Consider the following 13,132-nt stretch of genomic DNA (forward strand, 5'->3'; position numbering starts at 1 on the left):
AAAGAGTTTTAACCATTTAAAGTTTTTAACATGAAAAGACATGAGAGGATACACACAGGAGTGAAGCCTCACCATTGCTCCCAGTGTGGAAAGAGTTTTATGCAGTTAGGTATCCTCAAAGATCATTTGCGAATACACACAGGGGAGAAGCCTTACTGCTGCTCCCATTGTGGAAAGAGTTTTAACCATTTACTTAACATGAAAAGACATGAGAGGATACACACAGGAGTGAAGCTTTACAAATGTTCAGACTGGGGGGGAAGGCATTTTACTCACCAGTAGCGTAAAAAAAACATGTGAGAATCCACAAAGGAGAGAATGTTTACTTGTTTATATATAAATATTTCTGTTTTTTTTCTCATTTTGTCTGTCATAGTTGTAGTGTACATATGATGAAAATTACAGGCCTCTCTCATCTTTTTAACTGGGAGAACTTGCACAATTGGTGGCTGACTAAATAATTTTTTGCCCCACTATGTAAACTTCCAACTTCAACTGTATATTATTTGAAATGCTAATCCTTTGCACACGAATGCTCACTCATTCAGGAATAATTGCAGTCAATATATATTTACGCCGTTGTGATCTGTTGGAATCCGGTCCGTCTGCTGGAGAGTTCATCTGAGTCTCTCTCCTTCTGTTTCCCTGAAGTTCAAAGTCTTTCTTGGTTAGAATGGATACCTCCGATTACCATTCAGAAATGTTCTCATAGAATAGATGTTTCGGCGGTTGTCGTCATTCGCATCCCAGGTTTACATCATTTCTAGCTGCCCCCACAGACCCACCAATGCTCTTACTCTGTTGGGATTGATAGTCTCAGAGTTGAACCATTTCCAGCCGTGTAGCCAATGCTCCACGTGGATGGTTTTCTAGTCTTGGTACTCAAATGTGCCACCTCAGCTTACAGCGAGGTATGCCTTGTCTAAACTATTCGGTTTGCTCAGTCTGAAGAGGATTTTTTTTTAGGAGGGGCTTTTATTTGAAACAATAGGATAGGCGGTTCCATGACACCAGATCATGTCTGTGCCCTCGGGGACGGACCAATGACTTAGTTACACTTTTAAAGGAATACAATTCTCTCACATTAAAGGTTTAACATCACATTACATCATTTCACAAATAGTTTAATCTTTACTCATTCATTTTATACAAGAATTAGATGCAAACCCCATAATTGAGAAATGTACACATTGAGACATAGTTATGTGTGTTTCCTGTCCTCTCTGAGGTCACCAAATGAAACACACTCAACATAACTGTCCCTTAAGTGTCCACAGACCCTTCCCACACTCTCAAAGGTGGACATATAGTTTAATTTGGCCATTTTGGGGATTTAGGAGTTTGGCCATGTGAATTCCTTTGTTCACTCTGTGGTCTCTCTCTGTATGAAAAGGGGGAGAGAGTCTCCGCCAGGAATTTACGACCTGAGATAACAGAACCTGGGTGTAGGAGAGGGGGAAGTCACAATCTATACCCAGAAAAGGCCACATCATGACAATATGGAGTATGTCAGTTTGAATATAATGTAAATCAGTTTCCTTGTGTTCAAATGTAGGATAGATCAGATTCCATGTGTTTAAATGGTCCTTTTTTAAACTCTTTGTGTTTATCTGGGTGTGTCATTCCTCCAGCACTACAGATAATCAAGTGATATTTGGATGTGATGCATTAGTTCCATTGTTGACATTTGCATTGTTGGCCCACTGATGATTTAATAGAATGAAAATATTCAGACTCTGTAATGGAAAATGTTAATTGTTTGTGTGTCCACATAACTGAGTATGTGACTAACCTTGTGAAACTGTCCTGTTATAATCTCCTGTTCTTGGGACTATCATCCTGTGTTGCAAACCAATTTGCACCTGTGTCCTTGTATGAATAAAGTCCCGCCCAGGAACAGGAAACTATAAAGATATGTGCTCATCACCCAATGCTTCAGGAATTCAGACTGTCTACACTGCGCTGTGTAACTCTGTTATTCTCTCTGAGCTCAGAAATAAAGAGTCTTGGTTTGACTTGGACTCCAGCAGATCCTTATTTTATAATATCCACCACAACTCTCCCACAGATTGCTGTTTATTATTGTCTCAATGAAGAGTTCTTTGTTTTACTTTCCTGGGGGCATTTACAAACCTCCCACTGGTTGAATAAACGTTTTTCCCCGTTTTTTTCTGGAGGGAAGATCAGCTTAATATTGTGGAAAGATATACATACACATACCTGTATAGACATACATATACACATATATACATACACATACCTGTATAGACATACATATACACATATATACATACACATACCTGTATAGACATAGATATACACATATATACATACACATACCTGTATAGACATAGATATACACATATATACATACACATACCTATATAGACATAGATATACACATACCTGTATAGACATACATACTTTTTAAAAGAATATACCTTTATTATTCCCCGCAAACCCTTCCGCCAATCCCCCAATTGGAGTAAACTAATAAACACTTCTGCTTCTACCTTCAATCCATACATCTTATACACACTCTACAGACACAGTCTACTTTACAATAGTTCTCTCTTGTTTGTTCTTAGTCCTTCCTCTATTTCTGATGTCCATCCAGTTTGATTTCTATTTGTAACTATGCTATTTCACAAAAGCTCCGAACCTATATACATTCTACAGATCCCTTATGCCCTACATTGTTTATCTTGTTATTAGTCCCACCCTTCAGCTCCACTCAACCCCTCCCATCTGTCTCTCAACATCCATTTCGGATTTCTACTTGCCATATATTTTTAAACTGTGCTGTGATGCTTCACAAAATAATTTAACCTTCCTATTCTCATAGCTTCTACAGATTGTAAATGAAAAATAAACATTTTTGCTAAAATAATGATTATATTATTGATTGATTGACTATGGCTTTTCAAATCACCCAGTATTGCTGTCTGTAGTGTTAGTTCTAGGCAAATGTTGCAATTCTTCAGCCATTCCTGGACTTCTGACCAAAAATGAGCTACATATGGACAATACCAAAATAAATTATGTAATGACTCTGCCTCCTCACAGCAGAATCTGCAGAGCTGGGAAGATTGTATCCCCCATATATATAACATTCTATTAGTTGCAAGAATTTTGTATAGTAATTAAAATAGAAAAATGTGAAGTTTTGAATCCGGCGTTGTTTTGCGTATCAATTCATAAACCATGTGCCATGGAATGGGAACATCGAACATCTCTTCACAACTATTTTGACATTTATATGGCACAGCTGTCAGTTTTTTGGTCCTTAAATGAAATTGGTGAATGTTTTTATTTATCACACTTTTCTTGAACCATTTATGTTCTTTAATACAGGGCCGACATACAAGTTCCTTACTTTTATCCCCTTCTACTTGCCTCTTCCATTTTTGTGGTAATGCTGCAATTAATTGGTTGTAATTTTGGGTAGAGCAGACATTTCCATAAGTCTCCAGGTTCCCTCGGAGAGTTCATCAATGAGCTTGATGCCTTGATAAGCTCCTTTCCTGAGGACGGCTCACCTCTCACAGTTCTGGGCGACTTTAACCTCCCCACGTCTACCTTTGACTCATTCCTCTCTGCCTCCTTCTTTCCACTCCTCTCCTCTTTTGACCTCACCCTCTCACCTTCCCCCCCTACTCACAAGGCAGGCAATACGCTCGACCTCATCTTTACTAGATGCTGTTCCTCCACTAACCTCATTGCAACTCCCCTCCAAGTCTCCGACCACTACCTTGTATCCTTTTCCCTCTCGCTCTCATCCAACACTTCCCACACTGCCCCTACTCGGATGGTATCGCGCCGTCCCAACCTTCGCTCTCTCTCCCCCCGCTACTCTCTCCTCTTCCATCCTATCATCTCTTCCCTCTGCTCAAACCTTCTCCACTATCTCCTGATTCTGCCTCCTCAACCCTCCTCTCCTCCCTTTCTGCATCCTTTGACTCTCTATGTCCCCTATCCTCCAGGCCGGCTCGGTCCTCCCCTCCCGCTCCGTGGCTCGACGACTCATTGCGAGCTCACAGAACAGGGCTCCGGGCAGCCGAGCGGAAATGAAGGAAAACTCGCCTCCCTGCGGACCTGGCATCCTTTCACTCCCTCCTCTCTACATTTTCCTCCTCTGTCTCTGCTGCTAAAGCCACTTTCTACCACTCTAAATTCCAAGCATCTGCCTCTAACCCTAGGAAGCTCTTTTCCACCTTCTCCTCCCTCTTGAATCCTCCTCCCCCTCCCCCCTCCTCCCTCTCTGCAGATGACTTCGTCAACCATTTTGAAAAGAAGGTCGACGACATCCGATCCTCGTTTGCTAAGTCAAACGACACCGCTGGTTCTGCTCACACTGCCCTACCCTGTGCTCTGACCTCTTTCTCCCCTCTCTCTCCAGATGACATCTCGCGTCTTGTGACGGCCGGCCGCCCAACAACCTGCCCGCTTGACCCTATCCCCTCCTCTCTTCTCCAGACCATCTCCGGTGACCTTCTCCCTTACCTCACCTCGCTCATCAACTCATCCCTGACCGCTGGCTACGTCCCTCCTGTCTTCAAGAGAGCGAGAGTTGCACCCCTTCTGAAAAAACCTACACTCGATCCCTCCGATGTCAACAACTACAGACCAGTATCCCTTCTTTCTTTTCTCTCCAAAACTCTTGAACGTGCCGTCCTTGGCCAGCTCTCCCGCTATCTCTCTCAGAATGACCTTCTTGATCCAAATCAGTCAGGTTTCAAGACTAGTCATTCAACTGAGACTGCTCTTCTCTGTATCACGGAGGCGCTCCGCACTGCTAAAGCTAACTCTCTCTCCTCTGCTCTCATCCTTCTAGACCTATCGGCTGCCTTCGATACTGTGAACCATCAGATCCTCCTCTCCACCCTCTCCGAGTTGGGCATCTCCGGCGCGGCCCACGCTTGGATTGCGTCCTACCTGACAGGTCGCTCCTACCAGGTGGCGTGGCGAGAATCCGTCTCCTCACCACGTGCTCTCACCACTGGTGTCCCCCAGGGCTCTGTTCTAGGCCCTCTCCTATTCTCGCTATACACCAAGTCACTTGGCTCTGTCATAACCTCACATGGTCTCTCCTATCATTGCTATGCAGACGACACACAATTAATCTTCTCCTTTCCCCCTTCTGACGACCAGGTGGCGAATCGCATCTCTGCATGTCTGGCAGACATATCAGTGTGGATGACGGATCATCACCTCAAGCTGAACCTCGGCAAGACGGAGCTGCTCTTCCTCCCGGGAAGGACTGCCCGTTCCATGATCTCGCCATCACGGTTGACAACTCCATTGTGTCCTCGTCCCAGAGCGCTAAGAACCTTGGCGTGATTCTGGACAACACCCTGTCGTTCTCAAATAACATCAAGGCGGTGGCCCGTTCCTGTAGGTTCATGCTCTACAACATCCGCAGAGTACGACCCTGCCTCACACAGGAAGCGGCGCAGGTCCTAATCCAGGCACTTGTCATCTCCCGTCTGGATTACTGCAACTCGCTGTTGGCTGGGCTCCCTGCCTGTGCCATTAAACCCCTACAACTCATCCAGAACGCCGCAGCCCGTCTGGTGTTCAACCTTCCCAAGTTCTCTCACGTCACCCCGCTCCTCCGCTCTCTCCACTGGCTTCCAGTTGAAGCTCGCATCCGCTACAAGACCATGGTGCTTGCCTACGGAGCTGTGAGGGGAACGGCACCTCAGTACCTCCAGGCTCTGATCAGGCCCTACACCCAAACAAGGGCACTGCGTTCATCCACCTCTGGCCTGCTCGCCTCCCTACCACTGAGGAAGTACAGTTCCCGCTCAGCCCAGTCAAAACTGTTCGCTGCTCTGGCCCCCCAATGGTGGAACAAACTCACTCACGATGCCAGGACAGCGGAGTCAATCACCACCTTCCGGAGACACCTGAAACCCCACCTCTTTAAGGAATACCTAGGATAGGATAAAGTAATCCTTCTCCCCCTCCCCCCTTAAAAGACCTAGATGCACTATTGTAAAGTGGCTGTTCCACTGGATGTCATAAGGTGAAAGCACCAATTTGTATGTCGCTCTGGATAAGAGCGTCTGCTAAATGACTTAAATGTAAATGTAAATGTAAATGTGTTAGCTGCATGTGTGACATAACTCCCCCAGTCCTATTTATGATGTCATTCACTAAATTGATACCTTTTTTTTTAAATTTCTTCGATAAATACATTTTTTTTTTTAATCAATTAGTATAGCATCAGTCATCATGTCACCAGAATAAGACCCTCAAAATGTATTGGAAAGGAGCATCAAGCTCATCACGTGTAGTTTCACCACCCTGTGAAGTTCATAACTTATTTCATCTGTAGCCTAATAAACTACATGGGTTCCCAAGTCGTAGTGGGAGGACCACACAATATATCATCACGTGACTCCAAGTTAACTAAGATGTGATTGTTATCATTAAGGAGTTTCCACAGCCATTTCTCACTTAGACATTTTTACTGACACAAAAAGACAAACAAATTGTCAAACGAATTAACAAATCGTCTGTCGCCGTTTATAAAAGTGTACAGGCATATCCTGTTTCCGTCAGCCGGGTCATTATCATGGATCAATATCCACCTTCATGATATGGATGAAGCCTGATTTGGAATGTCTGAGTAGTTCTATATGATGTCATAATTCACCCCTCTGACAATGAAGTGATATTTGGAATGTCTGAGTAATTCTATCTGATGTCATAATACACCCCTCTGATAGTGATACATTTGCTCCATTGTTTCCATGTCAGTTGGTTTCCCACTCTGATGATTTATATCTGACAGAGGAGCTTTAAATGAATACTATGGTGACATCTTAGTGTGTCTTGAAATATGATTATTAATCATAAACTCCTATAGCAACAATACAATGCAGCTTTAACATCAAGAAGAGAATGGGCTGATGGGTGGTGGTGCTACTCTATAGGTAAGGCTGTACAATATGAATGTTCAATACACACAATAGGTTGGTTATGGAGGGTGATGTACCACAGTCAAAGTCCTGCAATAAGAGCTAAGAGACTAATATTTGTGTAAACTATACATAGTTGTGTTCTGTGGTTGTCACTGAGTTGGCTGATATCCCATTTTATGGGGTCACTCCACAGTTAAGGCTGTACAGTGCCTATACAAAGTCTACACTTTGCTCCTTTCATATTTCTTTTGATCCTGATAAACTCCCCAGTCCCTGTCAGTGACAAGCATACCCATAACATGATGCTGCCACCACAATACTTAATGTGTGGTCTATCTCCAGGTCATCAGACTGCTAAATAGTCACCTCTAGCCGGCCTCTGCCCAGTACCCTGCCCTGAACTTAGTCACTGTTACTAGCCGTCTACCACCCAGTACTCCACCCTGTATTCTAGTCAAGGCTCATCCTATATAACTACTGCTGTACACACCTTTTATATTCATATACGGTCCATCATGTCTAGACACACCATCATATACATTTTAAACAAATTGTATATATTTATATTCCAGACTCTGACATTCCTCGTTCTACCATTTCAATATTTCTAAATCCTTAAAATAAATTGTAGGGAAAATCATTAGGTCACACAAATGACTATTTCTAAACAAAGATAATAGACAAGTAGAATGGGAGAGGTTTCTTAAACTATCTTTACTTACTCGGTGAATAGAGTCTCTCAGTGAAGTCTCAGTGAAGAGACTCCAGGGACGGTGATGAAGGCTGTAGGAATGAAGATCAGACAGTGAAGAGACTCCAGGGATGGTGATGAAGGCTGTAGGAATGAAGATCAGACAGTGAAGAGACTCCAGGGATGGTGATGAAGGCTGTAGGAATGAAGATCAGACAGTGAAGAGACTCCAGGGACGGTGATGAAGGCTGTAGGAATGAAGATCAGACAGTGAAGAGACTCCAAGGGCGGTGATGAAGATCAGACAGCAATTCTGGTCCTGTGGTCAGGTGGGGGAGTGGTCGATCCATGCCAACAAAGACTACAACTGCTTCAAACAATGGGAGTGGCTACCATTGACCATCACACTTTCTTTCATAACCAGGAAGCCCATGTTGAGTCAGCAGTGTTCCCACTATGGAAGAGGGAGCATTCAGCATTCATCCAGTCTCTCAGAAAACCATGTTGAGCCATCAGTGTTCTCACTATGGAAGACTGAGCAGGAAGCCGTCATCCAGGGACAAGGACAAAGGTGCAGCGCTGGTGTTGGTAGCTGATGACAGAAGTGACAGCCTGGACACACAGCAAAGTTTGACGCGATCAGTGTTGTTGAGCAGAGAATCAACCAGAGAATCAACCAGATTGATTCACAGTCAGTGTTGTTGAGCAGAGAATCAACCAGAGAATCAACCAGATTGATTCACAGTCAGTGTTGTTGAGCAGAGAATCAACCAGAGAATCAACCAGATTGATTCACAGTCAGTGTTGTTGAGCAGAGAATCAACCAGGTTGTTGAAGTTATTCAGGTGCATAATACTTTGGATTTGTTTAATTCTGTTTTATTCAATTAGAATAATGTACTCTGAATGAGAACAATCACATCTGTGAGCTTTATGCATTATAACATCGATTGACTAAATGATGACGTTGACAGATTTGTAGTAAAACCAGGGTTGGAGTCAAATCCATTTAAATTCCAGTCAATTCAGAAAGTAAACCAAATTCCACATTTTCCTCATTGAAAACCATAGAAGAGAATTGGAATTTTCAGTTTACTTCCTGAATTTACTGGAATATTCTAAAATTGATTAAATTGGGAGGTTTTCCTCATGAATCTGCACAACAACACCCTATAATGACGAAGCAAAAACAGGATTTTAGAAAAGTTTGCAAATGCATTTAAATATTAAAACTGAAATATCACATTTAAATAAGTATTCAGAACCTTAACTCAGTGCTTTGTTGAAGCGCTTTTGGCAGTGATTATAGCCTCAAGTCGCCTTGGGTATAACACTACAATCTTGGCACCCCTGTATTTGTGGAGTTTCTCCCATTCTTCTCTGCAGATCCTCTCAAGATCTGTCAGGTTGGATGGAGAGCGTCACTGCGCAGCTATTTTCAGGATTTCTTCAGAGTTGTTCGATCGGGTTCAAATCCGGGCTCTGGCTGGGCCACTCAAGGACATTCAGAGACTTGTCCCAAAGCCACTTCTATGTTGTCTTCGCTGTGTGCTTAGGGTCGTTGTCCTGTTGGAAGGTGAACCTTTGCCCCAGTTTGAGGTCCTGAGTGCTCTTGAGCAGGTTTTTTGAAGATACTCCAGAATCTTATGAAGAGTGATCAGATGAATTGCAATTAATTGCAAAGTCCCTCTTTGCCATTCAAATGAACTGAATCCCCCAAAAACTTTTCGACTGCATTTCAGCCCTGCCACAAAAGGACCAGCTGACATCATGTCAGTGATTCTCTCGTTAACACAGGTGTGAGTGTTGACGAGGACAAAGCTGGAGATCACTCTGTCATGCTGATTGGGTTCGAATTTGTAATTTTTATTAAATTTTTTACCTTTATTTAACTAGTTAAGAACAAATTCTTCCAGAATAACAGACTGGAAGCTTCAAAAGGAGGGTGGTGCTTGGAATCATTGTTCTTCCTCTGTCAACGATGGTTACCTGCAAGGAAACACGTGCCGTCATCATTGCTTTGCAGGCAAGGATATTGCGGCCAGTAAGATTGCACCTAAATCAACCATTTATCGGATCATCAAGATCTTCAAGGAGATCGGTTCAATTGTTGTGAAGAAGGCTTCAGGGCGCCCAAGAAAGTCCAGCAAGCTCCAGGACCGGCTCCTAAAGTTGATTCAGCTGCGGGATTGGGGCACCATCAGTACAGAGCTTGCTCAGGAATGGCAGCAGGCAGGTGTGAGGGCAGCAGGCAGGTGTGAGTGCATCTGCACGCACAGTGAGGCGAAGACTTTTGGAGTATGGCCTGTTGTCAAGAAGGGCAGCAAAGAAGCCACTTCTCTCCAGGGAAAATATCAGGGACAGACTGATATTTTGCAAAAGGTACAGGGATTGGACTGCTGAGGACTGGGGTAAAGTCATTTTCTCTCATGAATCCCATTTCCGATTGTTTGGGGCTTCCGGAAAAAAGCTTGTCCAGAAAAGACAAGGTGAGCGCTACCATCAGTCCTGTGTCATGCCAACAGTAAAGCATCCTGATACCATTCAAGTGTGGGGTTGCTTCTCAGCCAAGGGAGTGGGCTCACTCACAATTTTTACTCAGAACACAGCCATGAATAAAGAATGGTACCAACACATCCTCCGAGAGCAACTTCTCCCAACCATCCAGGAACAGTTTGGTGATGAACAATGGCTTTTCCAGCATGATGGAGCACCTTGCCATAAGGCAAAAGTGATATCTAAGTGGCTCGGGGAACAAAACATCAATATTTTGGGTCCAGGGTCAGGAAACTCCCCAGACCTTAATCCCATTGAGCATTGGTGTTCAAACCTCAAGAGGCAGGTGGACAAACAAAACCCCACAAATTCTGACAAACTCCAAGCATTGATTATGCAAGAATGAGCTGCCATCAGTCAGGATGTGGCCCAGAAGTTACTTGACAGCATGCCAGGGTGGATTGCAGAGGTCTTGAAAAAGAAGGGTCAACACTGCAAATATTGACTCTTTCAATCAACTTCATGTAATTGTCAATAAAAGTGTTTGACACTTATTAAATGCTTGTAATTATACTTCACTATTCCATAGTAACATCTGACAAAAATATCTAAAGACACTGAAGCAGCAAACTTTGTGGAAATTAAATATTTGTGTCATTCTCAAAACTTGTGGCCATGACTGTAGAGACGGCAGGTGGTTAGAAAATTGTGCCAGTAACCGTAAAGGTGCTAGATCGAATCTCTGAGCTAACAAGGTAAAAATCTGTCTTTCTACCCGTCAACATGGCAGTTATGTTACGGCTTCTAGGAATGTTGGGTGGAGGAGTCAAGCGCAGAGAGCAGGTTAGTTCCGAACGTGGATCTTTATTCCAAAGACAGCGAAAACGGACATGTAAAACACAAGGTCCCATGAAACAACCCGTCCAAACAAACAGGACTAAACTGTCTGGAAAAATAGAGACCACAAAATAAACCAACACCATAAAACAGAGAACAAGCCCACACAATAGCCAGCGGGCCTAGTGCCCTTAAATAGCCTACAAACAAAACTAAACTCAAAACAGGTGTTACCAATTAGACCCAAATAACAGAAACAAAAAGGAAAGGGAATCGATGGCAGCTAGTAGGTGTCGTGGAGGATCGTTTCAAAATATAACACTTACAAGAACTTGTGAATTCAATATAGGCTTTTAATACAAACATATCAGAAGCCTAGATGGTTCGCGGAACACACACCTTCCCAGAGATCTCTCTTTATACACACACAGTATATGAGTCCATTCCACATGTTAATGGAGTTACTTCCCTCTGGTCATCGGCCACCATTATCTTTCAGTCCAGACTTCCTCCGTGTTCAAACTAATAACGCCTGTATCCGCTCTTCATTAGATTACAATGGTGGCAGGACCCTCGTGTCCTAAAATTAATATATGTCTATCTTACCCTAAGCACTTATGTCCTTTACCCTAAGCACTTATGTCCTTTACCCTAAGCACTTATGTCCTTTACCCTAAGCACTTATGTCCTTTACCCTAAGCACTTATGTTTGTTCCTCTCTATCTAATCTTTATAATGGTGTTCTGCTCTTTCCATAATAGATCATGTATTTAAGTGTCACCTCCTCCTCTTTGCCCTAAGCCCTTATGCACAGTAAAGCACATATGGCTTCGACCATCACACTTATGTCTGTTTAATCTCTGAATTCCTGTCCGCTTTCTGTTTGTGGTCTAATGTACACCTGTCTTTGCTCAATACTGTCATATCTGTCTCTATATGTAACAATAACTACAACACCTCCACATTGACTCTGTACTGGTACCTCCTGTATATAGCCTCCATATTGATTCTGTACTGGTACCCCTGTATATAGCCTCCACATTGACTCTGTACTGGTACCCCCTGTATATAGCCTCCACATTGACTCTGTACTGGTATCTCCTGTATATAGCCTCCACATTAACTCTGTACTGGTACCTCCTGTATATAGCCTCCACATTGACTCTGTACTGGTACCCCTGTATATAGCCTCCACATTGATTCTGTACTGGTACCCCTGTATATAGCCTCCACATTGACTCTGTACTGGTACCCCCTGTATATAGCCTCCACATTGACTCTGTACTGGTACCCCCTGTATATAGCCTCCACATTGATTCTGTACTGGTACCCCCTGTATATAGCCTCCACATTGATTCTGTACTGGTACCCCCTGTATATAGCCTCCACATTGACTCTGTACTGGTACCCCCTGTATATAGCCTCCACTATGACTCTCTGTCGGTACCCCCTGTATAGCCTCCACATTGACTCTGTACTGGTACCTCCTGTATATAGCCTCCACATTGACTCTGTACTGGTACCCCTGTATATAGCCTCCACATTGACTCTGTACTGGTACCTCCTGTATATAGCCTCCACATTGACTCTGTACCAGTACATTCCAGTATATAGCCTCCACATGGACTCTGTACTGGTACCTCCTGTATATAGCCTCCACATTGACTATGTACTGGTACCCCTGTATATAGCTTCCACATTGACTCTGTACAGGTACCTCCTGTATATAGCCTCCACATTGACTCTGTACTGGTACCCCTGTATATAGCCTCCACATTGACTCTGTACTGGTACCCCTTGTATATAGCCTCCACATTGACTCTGTGCCAGGTACCCCTGTATATAGCCTCCACATTGACTCTGTACTGGTACATATAGTACATCCCAGTATATAGCCTCCACATTGACTCTGTACTGGTACCCCCTGTATATAGCCTCCACATTGACTCTGTACCAGTACCCCCAGTATATAGCCTCCACATTGACTCTGTACTGGTACATCCTGTATATAGCCTCCACATTGACTCTGTACTGGTACCCCTGTATATAGCCTCCACATTGACTCTGTACTGGTACCCCTGTATATAGCCTCCACATTGACTCTGTACTGGTACCCCCTGTATATAGCCTCCACATTGACTCTGTACTGGTACCCCCTGTATATAGCCTCCACATTGACT

This window comes from Oncorhynchus nerka, unplaced genomic scaffold, assembly GCF_034236695.1.
Source record: "Oncorhynchus nerka isolate Pitt River unplaced genomic scaffold, Oner_Uvic_2.0 unplaced_scaffold_1018, whole genome shotgun sequence".
Lineage (NCBI taxonomy): Eukaryota > Metazoa > Chordata > Actinopteri > Salmoniformes > Salmonidae > Oncorhynchus > Oncorhynchus nerka.